The sequence below is a fragment of the Pteropus alecto genome, unplaced genomic scaffold (genome assembly GCF_000325575.1).
Source record: "Pteropus alecto unplaced genomic scaffold, ASM32557v1 scaffold75, whole genome shotgun sequence".
Taxonomy (NCBI): Eukaryota; Metazoa; Chordata; class Mammalia; order Chiroptera; family Pteropodidae; genus Pteropus; species Pteropus alecto.
The window spans coordinates 20,999,406-21,014,057 of record NW_006440638.1 but is presented as its reverse complement, the minus strand read 5'-3'; the positions used below and the strand labels follow the sequence as shown (position 1 = coordinate 21,014,057).

At 34.0% G+C, this 14,652-nt stretch overlaps 1 protein-coding gene and 1 pseudogene across 12 annotated transcripts in view; one reads left to right on the top strand and one right to left on the bottom strand.

Annotated features, from left to right (window-relative positions):
- Positions 1-14,652, top strand: part of SLMAP (sarcolemma associated protein) — a 123,030-nt gene that overhangs the window by 24,114 nt on the left and 84,264 nt on the right. The window lies entirely within an intron of this gene.
- On the bottom strand, positions 2,915-4,128 carry LOC112484330 (annotated as a pseudogene).

Below are 14,652 nucleotides of genomic sequence, written 5' to 3'. Positions count from 1 at the left end.
TCCGTTCATATCTCTTTCAATTTTATAAATTTAGATTACATACGTATCTTCTTGTTCTTGTTCTTTACTAACAGGTTAACCTTCACTTAAATTATTTTATAAAGTCATCAGGGAACCTCTTAGATGAGTCATTGAATGATTTTGTTTTGGTGATTATTCCTTTTGTTCTCTCTCTGCTTAGAAACTCACTTTTCCATCTTCCTCAGTATGTCTTTTAATAGAACTTTTCAAAAGTTTATTTGTATGACAGTGTACTTTCCTAGTTCTTAATTTTTGACAGTTTTGACATCTCCATTTTTGTTTCCATTGTCTGTGGTTTCCCTAAAGACTTTTCTAAGCACTTTATTTCAGAATTTATCTCCTTATGAATTTCTTAACCATATTTTTAGTTTCTTTTTAATTTTTTAAAGTGTGCACTTCAGCGGCTTTTAATATATTAAAAAATTTTGCAGCTGTTAGCATTATTCAATTCCAGTACATTTTCATTGTCCCGGAAGAAGCTCTGTACCCATTACCAGTCACTCCCCATTTCCTCCTCTCCCAGCCAAGTAATTAACCCTGACAGCCACTAATCTACTTTCTGTCTCTATAGAATTTGTCTGTCTAGATAATTCATGTTAATGGAATCACATAACATGTGACCTTTTGTGTCTGACTTCTTTCATTCAGCATTTTCAGTGTTTTCAAGGTTTATCCATGTTGTGGTACTTCGTATCTTTTATTGCTAAATAATATTCCATTGTAGGGATATACCACATTTCCATTTACCTGCTCATCAGTTGATAGACATTTGGGTTGTTTCTACTTTTTGGCTAGTATGAATAATGCTGCAGTCAACATACATGTACAAGTTTTCGTGTGGACATGTTTTCAGTTCTCTTGGTAGTAATAAACCTAGGAGTAGAATCACTGGGTCATAGCACAACTCCATATTTAATATTTTGAGGAACTGCCAAACTATAACCAAAGTTGTTCGACTATTATATATTTCCACCAGCAGTATATGAAGGTTCAATTTCTCTTCTTCCTGGCCAACACTTCTTTTGTCTGTCTTTTTTATTATAATCATCTAGCGAATATGAAGTGGTATCTCATTGTGTTTTTGATTTGTTTTTTCCTGGTAACTAACAATGTTGAGCATCTTTTCATGTACTTATTGGCCATTTGTATATGTATATTTTTGAGAAATGTCTGTTTGCATCTTTTCTGAATTTTAAAAATTAGGTTATTTATCTTTTTAAATTTGTCTATCATTTGAAGCTTTGGCTAATTTTCTATCTAGGTATTTTTGAGATTGTTGAGACTACTGATTTGTGAAATAGAATATTTTGGAGTCCCTGGCCCCTTCCTCAGCTTTGCTTATTTGTCTTGCGTTCTTATACAGGCAGTATCTTTGGGGCCCTAAGTTATTTCGTCGATGAGTTAAACCTTTTCAGCAGTAAAAATCTCAGATTTGATTTTCTAGAGTTTTTTTGACTTTTTGTTCTGAAGCTAGTGGGTGCAGCTTGATCTGTAATTTGCATAGGCTGTTAGGTTGTACCTATTTTTCTTCAACTGATGTTTCAATTTTAAATGTAGAAAATGGCTTAAAGCCATTCATTCCAAAGAGAATGTTATATCTCAATTGACTAGCCCATCCTAGGAAAAGCTAACATAATGGAAGTTCAGCTAGATGTTGGTAGGGCGTGACTAAATGCTTTAAGAGATAAATCTGAATATGTGAAAATCACTTTCAGAGTCAGAACAATGTTGAATTTTGGAAACTTGAGCAAAGACTATAGAAATAGATGACTTTCATAATATTATATTGTTTTTTTTTTTCACTGATTATATGAGATAAGTATTCAGTGAATATGTGACTCAGCTATTCCCATCGTTTTGGAAATTTTTGTCTGTGAGCAAGTCATTCTGATACCTCAGTTTATATTGGCATTCATTCTTACTAGAGGTAAGAATGAAAGTTGTATTTTTATACATTTATTTTTAGATCTTCAGAAACTCTCCCCTTTTCTGCATAGTGTTAGCTGCTTTAGGCAGCCCACTACAGGGGTCTTTATTTCTGTGTTAGAGAGATAATTTAATAGAGTAATATTGCCAGGAAGCAAAAGATAGGAATTTGACAGCCACAGTTGAAGGATACAATTTGTTACTTATAACTGGTATTTAGAGGATATTTTCCTCTAATCATCGCTTTTGTTTATAAAACATACCTAGCTAAACCCTCATAACAGGAAAGAGGTGGTATGTCTTTGGGCTTAATGTGCAAAATCACCCTGAGAAAGCATTGTGACTCACTAACAGAAGAGGGGAGAGTTCTGCTTGTCTTAAGGATTGGATTTTATTTTAGGATTAATTATTTGTGTAAGTATAAATATGAGAGAGTTCCTACCCTACATGTCACATACCTTATTCTGTCTTCCCAGAGTTTTAACTTAATGCCTCCAAATTCCCCAAGTGTATACTTTTTGTATCTTCTACTTGGATTGTGTTAATTACATAGTGTTTGTATTTCTCCCACTGTGTTTTTCTTTGTGAACGTAAGAATTTATGGGCTTTTCTTTTAATCATTTTGAGCAGTCTTTTTGTGTCAGTTCGTTTCAGTTTAAAAAAAATTGTTTGTTTGTTTGTTTTTAATATAGAAGAGACTGGTAACATGTTTGCTTCTGTGAAGGGAGATTGGGAAACCGTAGAACATAGGGAAGATGATGTATTTTTCACTCCGCCACTAGACCTTTGTAACCCATTACAATTTTTTTAAACAATTTTTTAAACTTAATTTTATAGCATAGCATAAACACATTCACAAATTTTTGTTTTATGGGTTTTATTCCTTTTAAAATTGAGACCATAAAATTTCTTAAAGTTGATCGTGAATGTCTCATTGAAGGCATAATAATAAATTTACAGTCTTTTTTTAAATGATATACTTAAACTTGACTTACTGGTTTGCATAAACTTCAAAAGGTATATCACTACTGTAGATATGAGATGGCTTAATTTTTTTAAAGGTGGTTTGGAATCAACTGTAGCAAACTAAACCATATTCTCAATTTCTTTCCTCACTTCAACATCAGTTTCCTTTAATTCTTCAACACTGGCAGTGCTGTGTACCATTCCATCTTTGAGAAGCATAATAAGATCACTCTTATTGAATTTCTTCTCGTATATGATAACCGACTCTAGGATCACTCACACTATGTCCCTGATAATGGTTAAGTCTGCTGCTCCATCAGCATGATCTCCTTTACAGATCTGTAATAGACAGCTGAAATCCTTGTTGCCTCCTGGACACATAGAGCATCTATTCCATCTGCCCTTAGCCCAGAAATAAAATTGCCTTTCTTGTAGTGATCAATGCTGGCTACTGCTCTCTCAATAGATACTCCCATTCCATTGTGGTTATTCTAACAGATGAAAATAAACAGTGATTTCCACAAAGCTTCTATAGTATGAACTTCAAATATGAAGTCAAATAGACCTCATCTTTTTCATTATTCTACAGGCCAGACCAGTACCAACTCCCAGGGAGACCTGAGCTCTGATAATGCCATTGCCTCAGTAGAATTTTGTGGTGTATATGTGTATTGATTCTGCTTTTCCTTTAGTGCAGCTTTCTCTTTTTCCTGTAAATTCTTCAAATTTCTGGAATAGAAGGTCTACAAGTATAAAGCTAAAGACAGGAGCCCAATAGGCTGTGATGAGATGACTCTTGATATTTATCCCAACCCAAGCCCCCCCACCAAGCTTCTTGACATTACACAGTGACAGAAACCACCAATGATTTTCTGTTTAACACCATTGGCAAACAGTCTGTATCATCTGTATCGAGTCCCTCTTCCCTGCTGATCACTGTTATGATAGGAGGACCCTCTTCCAAAGTATGAAGGTAACATTTCTTAATTTCAAATGTACAATATTTGCAAAGTTACAGGATATAATACCAGTACTCTGCTATCCATGACATGCAGGAAACTATCTACCTTTTAGAGCATCTTCTTCATGAGTGAGGCTGTGGTGGCAGTGGCGATAATGTCATGCTCTGCACTGGGCCATGGGCCCACAAACATTTTTTTTTAAGGCTGTAAAACATTCATGGATGAGCTGTAATTTTCTTAGCCATTCTTCCATTATCGAATATTTACATAGTTTTTATTTTTAGGAACTATTATAAATTTTGCTTTGATGACTGTCTTTAGACCTTTATCTAGAGGTCTAAAGATCTTCATTCATATTTTTTATTACTTCTTTTAGCTGGATCCTCAGAAGTGAGTCAAAGGACACATGTCTAAAGCTCTCTTGGTAAACCTTGTCAAACTGCTTTCCAGACAGGTTGTGCCAATTTATACTCCCATGATCAGCTTGTGTAAATGTTTCTCTTATGTCACTCTTGGAAGCACTGAATATTTGTTATTTTAAATACCTTCTGCTACTTTCATCAGTAATAGAATGAATCCCTTAAATTTTTATATTTCAAGATGACTTAATATGTGTGTATATATTTCTTTTTCTCCTTCCTCTCTGTCCATTGGCTTTTCAAAAACAGCTTTGTTAAAGTATAATTTACATTCTATAAAATTCCCCCATTGTATATGTAAGTCGAGTTTAATAGAAGTTAATGATTTTAGTATATCTATGATTCTGTAACCATTACCACAGTCCAGCTGGAAAACTTCTCATTACCCCAAAAAGTTCCCTTGTGCATCATTTGCATTCAGTCTTTGATCTCACACCTAGCCTTAGGCAACCACTGATCTACTTTCTGTCACTATAGATTTACATACTGTGGAAATATTAAATAAACAAAATCATAGTATATACAATCATTTGTACTGCTTCCAACTTTTGGTTATTATGAAAAATGCTGCTAGGAACATTTGCTTACAGTTCTTTATGTCTTTCATTTCTCTCAGGTTGATACCTAGGAGTAGAATTGCTTGGAACCTGTTAAATTTCGTATTGTTACTTAGCCACACCAAAAAACCCATTTCTTTTAGGAAATGGATGATAGCATTATACTTGAGAAGAAACACAATTAAATGATATGAAACAGTTAAAGTGGAATGATTGGAGCTGGCAGGTGACAAGTTCAAAGACATGTAGTATAACTGTATAGTAATGGAAACCACTTCAGGATTTATTGGTTAATGAATAATTACTACAGCCTAAAACCAAGTGAAGGCAAATAAAATCAATGAGCATATAAATAAATATTGAAAACTTTTGTTCCAAGAAAAATAGAAATGGGACATCATGTGCATTTGTTATGATAGAAAAATGAATATATGTAATGCTTAAAATGCCCTTACCAAAATAAAAGGCCATAAAGATTATTGTAGATAAACATGGCCAAAGAAATGAGCAGTTAGTTCAAGATGAATATATTTAGTAAATAAACATTCATCTTTGCTAGTAACCGTAGAAATAAATATTTTACAAATTGATTGTTATATTTAATTAACAAAATCAAAATATCTGGTACTAGAAAGGTTGTGCTAGTGATGTTAGCTTTGTATTTTGGTCTGGTCCATGTGGAAGGCAATGTGGCAAAATCTGTCCAGATCCTTGGAGTAGTAAGATTCTGAGGTAACTTCCATTTTAGCTTCCTTGGATGTAATTAAAATGTTTTAATAGTAATTTAATAAAGGAAGCAATAACCCAAAAGGTAAGACAGCAGCACATTTTACCCTTATGTTGAAATCAAATCTGGTGGTGTTTTCTTCTCTACTCTGTCTCTGACTCACCCAAACTCTGGAGGCACTAATCCAGCAAACTTTTTTTTTTCTTTCTGACCTAGAGAAAGAAAAGCTCTGTGGTGGTCTGAATCTTGCTTTTCCTGTTTTGGCTAAATCCTAGATGTATGTATCATCCTTTAATCTGATGATACATACATTAGGAGTTCCCCCCACCCCATACCAAGGAAATTCTATTACCTTTCCCATTTTGAATAAATAATTCTGTCATGTCCTTTCTATGTTTTACTGATTTTGCTTAATTGCTTATCTGATAATATGTTTCCTGTTGATTTTTTTAAAAAGTTCTTCGTGAAGTTCTTCTGTATAGGTGGGACCAAACACTTGGGAATCACTCCCAGTTAGTACAGTACAGTACAACTATCCAAGAATGATATTTTTAGTTTGACAAATAGTCTGCCAAAAAAGTGATAAAGAAGGGCTAAAATCAAGAAATGGAAGTTGATCCTTGCTCTGTTTATTTCTCTCTATATCTTTCAAGTTATCTTTTCCCTTCTAACATCAAAAATTCTTTCCATTTCTGATAAATTTTTATTGTATTGGTAATATTTTTCCCTAATTATTCGCATTATAGATTCCTGTCTTTTATGCTTAAATACTTTTCCTTGTTACATAAGGCTGTAAGATTTTTATATTGTTAGTTGAGTTTATATGAAGTCATAGGTGAGGTAATGTGTGACAAGAAGTCAGGAAAGATAAAAAAGTAAACATTTTCCTATTTTATTATGCTTAACAACAATTTTTGTTTTATCAAGAAACATATTACCAATTTTCTTTGTATAGAGCAACCATAAATACTCCCCTATTACAACTGTAAGTAATCTGGTATAGGTAGTATACCAACTGTATAATCTCTTTAGTCTTTTTCAGTCAGATTGACTTCACTACTTAAGAACCTCGTGAAGAGATGGCCCTAAGTTTTGAAAAATTAGTACAACAGATTTGGAAAATTCAGACTGTTATGTGATGTGACTTTTCTTCATCTCTGATCTCTGCCAGCTTATTCAGGTCACTATAGTGTTGTTTTTACACTGACTGATAGAGGTATTAGCTCTTGGCTGTTTCCCTGGCCTTTTGAATGTTTCTTCTGATTTTTCTTATACTTTTCTCACTGTTCTATCTGGAATTCCTTCAAGCATTTTCTCTACTAATTTCTACTTAAATGTTAGTGTTCCAAAAGTTCAGTTATTGTTTTCCCTTTAAATATTTTTGGATTATCTTATATATTACAGTAATTTTAATAACCATGCAAATGCTGATGACTTTCAGATGTCTCAAGCCGTCAGGTCTGAGTTGTCTACCCAGCTGCCTGCTAACATTTACTCACTTAGATGTCTTCCAGAGACTCCAAAAGCAATATACAGAAAACTGAAATGAATCATTCACTAACCTCCCATCAGTATTTCCAAATACAGGTAATGGCATTATCATCTGCCCAGCAGCCCATGTTCAAAACTGTTGCCTTCAACATTGAGTACATAGGATCTGTCACTAAGCCCCTTTTACTATTTTTAACACTATCCTAGTTTACGACTTTATTATCTCTTTGTTTCAATAGCCTTATAACTGGTCTCGTTGCCTTCTAATACCCCTCAAGCCATGCCCTCCTTCAGTGAATTGGCAGTTTGATCTCAGTACATCCCTGCCTGAAAACCCTGTAGTGGCAAGTCCCCTGTTATCTATATGATAATGGTTGCACTGCTTGATTCCTGTTAAAAGGCTTGATGACTGCTCACCTCTCCAGCCTCACCCTCATCTGTCATTCTCAGTTTTGTATTTTACATGCCCCTTTGTCCTCCCCACCCCCCACCGCCACACACACATATACACTGTTGTTTCTTACCTCTATTTGCTCATGCTGTCTCAGTCTCCTTCCCACTCATCCTGACTCACTCTTACCCTTCATGACTCAGCATAGGACAGCTCCTTCAGGAAGCCTTTTCTGATTCTTCAGGGTTGGGCCAAGTGCCCCTCCTCTTTAATGGATCATTCTTGTTAGTGTATAAAACAGTGTTATTTTTCTCGTATTAAAATATATATATATATATCTCGACACCTTTCCTTTCTAGCTACTGCTCATTTCTTTCTCTCCTTTGCATTAAAAAATTTTTTATTGAAGTTTAATTGATATGTCAATTATATTATTATATTGAAACATATTGCGGTATAATTGAAACATATTAGTTTCAGGTGTATAATATAATAATTTGATATATATATATATTGCAGAATGATCACCACAATAAGTCTAGTTAATGTGCATAACCATATATAGTTACAGAATTTTTTTGTGATGAGAACTTTTAAGGTATCCTCTCTTAGCAGCTTTCAGGTATACAATAGAGTATTATTAACTATAGTTGTATGTACATTATATTCCTATGACTTATTTGTTTTATAACTGGAAACTTGTACCTTTTGATTCCCTTCATCCACTTCACCTACCCTTACCTCTAGCAACCAGTAGTCTGTTCTCTGTATCTATGAGCTTGTTTTTGTTTGTTTGTTTAAGATTCTACATGTAAGTGAGATCATGTGGTATTTATCTTTCTGTCTGATTTATTTCATTTAGCATAACGTTCTCGAAGTCCATCCATGTTGTTGCAAATGGCAAGATTTCATTCTTTTTAATAGCTGAATCATATTCTATTGTATATCTATAACACATTTTCTTTATCCATTCATCTGTTAGTAGACTTTTAGGTTGTCATATTTTGGATATTATAATGCTGCAGTGAACATACGGGTGCATATATCTTTTTGAGTTAGTGTTTTCTTCAAATAAATATCCCCAAGTAGAATTGCTGGATCATATGGTAGTCCTAGCTTTAGTTTTTTGAACAACTTCCAGACTGTTTAACGTAGTGGTTGCACCAATTTACATTCCCACCAGCAGTGCACAAGGGTTCTCTTTTTTCCACATCCTAGCTGACATTTGTCATTTCTTATCTTCTGATACTAGCTACTCTTTAATAGGTGTGAGGTTATATCTCATTGAAGTTTTGGCTTGCATTTCCCTAATGATTAGTGATGGTGGTTGAGCATCTTTTCATGTACCTGGAAAAATGGCTATTCAGATCCTCTACTCATTTTTTAATCTGATTTTTCTTTGGAAAAATGGCTATTCAGATCCTCTACTCATTTTTTAATCTGATTTTTTTCCCTTTTGAATTGTATGAGTTCTGTATATATTTTGGATATTAGCCTCTTAGATAAGTGATTTACAAATATTTTCTCCCATTCGGTAGGTTGCCTTTTCATTTTGTTTATGGTTTCCTTTTCTATGCATGTTCATTTCTTCTCTTCCCTTTAAAGCAGAACTCCTTAAAAGATTTGTCTATGTGTGTGATTTCTTATTCCTCCCTGTCTATTTTCTCTTGAATTATTCTGGGCTTTCATTCTCTGCTATATCCACCCAGTTCTTGTTAAGATCATCAATGCTTCTAAGTTGCTTTTCCAGTGGTGAATTCTTATTCTTTATCTTACTTGATCTTTTTAGTGTCATTTGATGCAGTTGATGTCTCCTGTATACTTGGAAAACATTTACATGGCTTTCAGGGCACACCACTCTGCCTTGGTTTTTCTTATACTTTACTGGCCACCTTTTACATTTTATTTGTTTAGTCTTCATCTCGCTGACCTGTAAACTTTACACTGCTCCAAGTGTCTGTCCTTGGTCCTCTTGTCTATCTGTACTTGCTTTCTCTCTTGGTGATTTCATCCTGTCTCTTATCTTTAGATTCTTTGTACACATATGCTGATGACAACCAAAAGTTTCTGTCTCAACTCCAGACTTCTTCCCTGAAGTCCAGGCTCATATCCAACTGCCTTTTTGACATATCCACCTAATATTATCTTAAATTTAATACGTCCAAAGCTAAACTCTTGACAACCTCAATAGAAAAGCTTCCAACCTTCAGCCCTCCCAGCTCACATAAAGGCAACTACCTCCTAAGTTGCTTGGGTCAAAACCTCTGGTATCCTCCTTGACTCTTTTTATATTGTTTATTCAATCTGTCAGGAAATCTTGTGCAAATATTACCATTTTCTCTGTGTGCTACATTGTATATATATAAGGTTAATGTTATGCTTTTTCAGTTTTACAACATTATTTTATTTTAAGGGTAGGGATCTTGAAGACCATTGTTTTACCAGGTCTCTTGATTTGAATTACACTCCCCATCTTGCTGAAGCTATTCCACCAGAATTGAGTCCTATAAACTGAAAGAGGAAGTGATCTGTGAAAACTCTTTAGTTCATTTCAAAAGTCAGCGATTTTACCCCTGAAGTCAATAATTTTACTTCTGAAGTCTATTCACATGTGCAAGGTGATGTCTGGTTTACTAACCTTTTTAAATTTTTTGAACTTCTTTCCTCTTTGATCTCCCTTGATGTTTGCCTCTTTTCTTTCTGGCAAATATTGTTTTTGTTGTTTTTCTGTCATTGCATAGTTATATTTGTCTCCCTGGGTTTTTTTGTTTTTTGTTTTTTTTCCCCCTTCTTTTCATTTTCCTTCCACTCTTCTCCACTAAATGAGCATAATATGGAATTGAAGATTTGTTAGGCTTATTGAATAAAGTTTTACAGCTTTTTTAATTTTAAAGTTTAACTCCTTAAGATTTGTTTTTGTGAAGATAAGCACTGCTAACAATTTGTATACATTCTTATAGATTTTTGTTTTGATATATTAGAATATATTATTCTTTTTTTAAAAAGGATCACTGTATATCTTGATATATTTTAATTTCAGTATCGATAACTCTGCCTCATTATTTTCGATGATTATGATATTGCGATTGAGATGTCTGATATTTTGTCAGATGACCATAGTACAGTTTGGTTGGGCATTAGTTGTTTCCAGTTTTTAACTTCTTTTAACCTTGCTTCAGTGAACATACTTATTTATGCATTTGTCTTTGTACATGTGTGTATTTCATGTTTCTATAGGTTAGATTCCTAGATGTGGAATGACTCAGTCAAGAGTATAGCATTTAAAATTTTAATAGGTATTGCTGAATCGTTTTTCAAAAAGATTGTAGCAGTTTATATTCTCATGCCTAGAGTATGAGAGTGCTGTTTCTCCACATTGTTGCCAGAGCCAAGTATCACTAGTCTTAATCTTTGCCAAACTGATATTGATCATTTTGTTACTTGCCCATCTTCCTGAGCTTTTAGGTCTCTTGAGAGTTTTGGAGTTAGATGCTTATTTTCCCCTTCGTGTGTGTGTGTGTGTGTGTGTGTGTGTGTGTGTGTGTGTGTGTGCGTGCGCGCGCGCGCAAGCGCGCATGTGTGCCCCCACCCCAAAAATAAAAGTTCAAATAGTATAGGAGTGTATAATGAGAAAACATCAGCCCCCACCCTAACAGTTTATAGGGTGTCCAACGTAAGCATTTGGAGTTTTGAACTGAGTTACGGCCTTCTGTTTGTATTATTCCAAGAATTGTCTGAGGTTAAGCCCTGTCACTTAAGGGTCAGGAGTACATAGAAGTACATTAGAAATGGAGTTGTGAGGTCTGCTAAATATCACTTGGCTTAATTTATCCATAAGCTGGTTCACACTGTTAAGTGAACTGTAGATTGCTAATCTATGTTAATATTTTCTAAGTGCATTTATGTGTACCTGAGTAGTAATTTCCTTGTGATTTAACTTTGATTAGAGAATTCTCTGATCCATAGTGTGTCATATTTTTCATAAAAGGTTTTTAGACTATGCTGTGAGACAGAGGCTTAACTACACAGGTTGTTGTTACTTAGGGTAATATTCACGTGTAACAGCGTCAGTGGCATACTATTTTTAATACCTGTATGTGTTAGAGTTCAGCTGTTACTGATCTATTTATATCTCTATCAGCTGTTGACTGTTTTAAGTAATTAATTGGCAAAGAACTTTATTTTTAAGAACTTTAGCCCGTAAAGGGAAGTCTTATATCAGTTCCCTGACTGAAAAAAGTCAAAGCAATTACATATTTATGCTATATTCTATGAATTTAACAATAATAGCTGCCATTTGTTTAATAGTTAGTATGTAAATATACTGTGCTAAATACTTAACATGCTTAACATAATTTAACCTTTATCACAAACACTGAGGTATGTACTGATATTATCCTCAATTTATACATAGAGATTTATAAATATCTCTTTATAACTAAAGAGATGTTTAGAGAGGTTAAGAAACATGCACAAGGTCACACAATAAATTAGAATGTAATGGAACTGGAATTCAAAATTTTAATGTGTGTCTGTTCCATATAGCATATTGTTATTTAGATGTAATACAGTTTGGGCTATCCTATGTTAAATCAAAACTTTGTAACTTCCATTCTAGAGTATGAATTATTTTATTTATTCTATATTAAAAAAAATCTATTTGTGACTTGTGCCTACTGGAACTTTCTGACAGAGAATGAATGTTATAGAATAGAAAAGATGGGATTATAGTACAGTTCAAAATGTGATTTGGCTGTAAAGATTTGGGAGTTAGCTGCTTAAGTGGAATAAAGCCTTGAGTCTCTGTTTTAGGTGTTTATTTAGTGAGAAATGGTATATGAGACAGAAATCTTAATTTGGTAAGATGTTTAAACTGGGCTTCAGAAAGAAAAGAAGGCTTTTAACAAGTCAACAGTGTGGGTGGTTGGAAGCAGGTCCAAGAACAGCATAAGCAAACACACAGAGGCTGGGCTTCTATAGGGAATTTCCAGTAGATAAGAAAGGATGGAATGGCTAGTATTTTTAGGAAGAGTGGAAGATCAGGTTAGCTGAGCTGATTGGGGTCGTTTTGAAAGTTATCACTGCTCTAGGATTTGATTTGAAGGCAGCAGAGGGTCAATAGCTCTTTTATAAAGAGAAATAAAGTAATCAGGTTTGTATTTTAGGAAGTAACTCTAGCATCATTGTGGGAGGAGGAAGAGTGTGGAGTCATAGCCATCACCTTGGCAACTGTTATGGGCCTGGGTTAGAGGAACAGTAATGGGAAGGGAAAGGCAGTGTGGAATTGAGAGATTGTTCTGAATCAGAATTCGTAAGAATTGGTTACATGTTAAATACCCTAGGAGGTTATAGATATTACTTATTACTAATAGTATTTGTTATAACTACTGTTTTGCATTTGCTCTAAGTGGCTTCTGATAGTCATATTCATTCTATTACTAGAATGTGGATGATGGCTGAATTTCTGTCCAGAGGTATTCAGGAAATGGTGGGTAAATGATGGAATGAGTCTGGCTTGTAAATGTTGTATTCATGAAATATTTATTTAAAATACTTATTTTGTGCCTATTCATAGCAGGCATTTTGTTAAAGTCTAGTAGTATCACTAAGAAGGAATATCACTGATCTTGAACTTCAAGGAATTTACCATAGTCACGAGGAGACCAGTAGGCCTTCTTTGCTGTTCTTACTTTCTGTTTAAATCTTTGGGCATATGATTGAACTCCGAACCTTATCTATTATTGATGTGGTATACTGCTTATTTCACAGTATTCTGAAGTTTAGATGAGGTAATGTATATAAAGTGCCTAGCATAGTCCCTGGCATAAGCTAATGCTTGTTCCCTTTTAAATGCTTAAGCAAGCATTTTAAAAAGCTGTGAATATTCCTTTTGGAGGCAAATGGACTATTTGCATCTTTTAAAATTTCTGTTGAGTTTGTTTGCCAAATAAACTGTTTTATGTGTGGGCAGTTTCCCCCGCTAAATAAGATATAGATTCCTGTGTTTTACCAGTTTTGCCAGTCTTAATGGAAAATGTTTTTGAAAGTCTCTCCCTCTCCCCTACCTCTTAGTGACTATATAAATCATTATCAGCTGTCCTTAGATCAAGCCCATTGTGTGCATTCTTAAACAATATATAAGGCTACATCTTTTAAACATAATGACCTTGTTTTATATTTTCCACAAATGTGATCACAATGATTTCTGTGGATGAGTTTTTTTAAATTTTTAACTATCAGGGATAAAGAGTGGTGGTGCAATTATTTTGTTGTTTCAGCTGATCTCAGGATGGTTTGAGCTCACATTTTGTAAGGAAAATATTGACCTATCAAGTACAGTCAGAGTATTGTGTATTTAAAATATCACAATATCCTCTTGTTCTATCCTTAATATGCTAATGGCATTTTAATAAATATGTACTTATTTTAAATATTGGAATTAAAATTTTGACATTCCTTGAGGTAATTAGAAACCTCTTGGGGTCTAAAAGATTGAATTTGGAATCAGTATTTGTTCTTTAAGACCAATTACGAAGTTAAATGCATCTTGCTGTGATTAACACACCATTAGGGGAGAAAATAATCAGAATTTCTTTGTCAACCCATCAGTTGGGATGTTGAAAATAGTTTAATCTCCTCTAAATTAGAATTTGGTGTAGGCATTCAATAGTCTTACCTCTGAGAACTATAATGTTCTGATGATACGTTTATTTTTTATCTTGCTGAGCTTCAGAAGTCTAATTTACCTTGTCCTAAATCCTAGTGAAAGATTGTCACAATTTGATTGTATATTTAAAGGATGTAATCATTCTAGCTATGTTTTGTATGTTTTGTAGTGTTCTCATTAAATTTTAAAAATTTCTCCTTTCTACCTTCTCTACTTTTGTTCTTCATAATCTTTTCTCTGTTCCTATGTAGAGAGATAGACTGACTTTTTCTCCTCTTTCTCTTGTGAGCTAGCTCCACAAGAAAAAAATTGCTGTACATTGAATGTGTCTGGAATGTCACTTGGAGATGGAAAAAAGTCCTGGCAAATTCCTAACATTCATAAGACCTTTGGATATATGTTGACAAGTTCCTTCTAGTTTACATGTGAAATTTTATTTTGGCAAGAACATTTTACCACTTTTCGATGTGTTTTCCTATAGCTTATGAATAAAACTTTATGTTTCCGCAATCATTGTCACAACTT